The 852-nt window shown below is 36.2% G+C and overlaps 1 protein-coding gene across 1 annotated transcript in view; it reads right to left on the reverse strand.

Annotated features, from left to right (window-relative positions):
- Positions 1-852, reverse strand: part of LOC116844547 — a 20,723-nt gene that overhangs the window by 10,530 nt on the left and 9,341 nt on the right. The window lies entirely within an intron of this gene.

Genomic DNA, 852 nt, shown 5'->3' on the forward strand with positions numbered 1-852 from the left:
CCTCTCTCTCTCTCTCTGTTCCTCGCCGGCTTGCGTGTGTACTATACACACGCACCGATATTCTCCCGCCGACATCCCGAACGCGGCTCCCTTTGCCTCGTGAGATATGGATCCTCGTCGTGGAGTATCGCGGATGCATAGTGATCATTCATGGTACGAATGGCAATGGAAGAGACGCCGTGATTATTCCGGTTACGTGAATTACGTGACGCGACGCCGATGAACGATTGGAAGTGATTACAAAGTGGAGCCGTCAGAAACGTCAGCCGGAAGTGTATCCTGAAAGCTACTCACAAAAATTTCGCTCCCTCGTGGGAGGCTCTGTCAAGAGTCTCCGAATCCTCGAGAGCGACACTTGGGAATGTTGCGCACATTCGAAATCATTCAATAAGAATATTTCTGAGATTCCAAGATATTCAATACAGAAAAAGGAAGAGTTAATATGAGCCAATATACGATAAATGGTGTGTGAAACAGAATATAATTAATGAAATATTTAGATTAATATATTAGTGTCGCATATATTCAACAAAATTATATTTTAATTCACGCGGCGACTGGTTTTTCCTTAAGAAGATACGTCGCATAAAAAGTAAAAATATTTCCATTGGTCTCTATCAACGTCGTTTAATAGGATGCTTTTAGTATAAGCTATATAGCTTTATTTATTTACATAAGAAATTGAATTGCCATTAATTTCTTTCTTCTAATTGTCTATAATGAAATTTATTATTTTTTCTTGTTGAAACCGCCTTTCAAATTAAACTTTTAAAATACTCTATTTAGGCGCATATATATATATATGTATATATATATATATATATATATATATATATATATATATATATATAT

Source organism: Odontomachus brunneus, unplaced genomic scaffold (genome assembly GCF_010583005.1).
Source record: "Odontomachus brunneus isolate Ranch 3 - 2012 unplaced genomic scaffold, Obru_v1 Obru_scaffold_042, whole genome shotgun sequence".
Classification (NCBI taxonomy): domain Eukaryota; kingdom Metazoa; phylum Arthropoda; class Insecta; order Hymenoptera; family Formicidae; genus Odontomachus; species Odontomachus brunneus.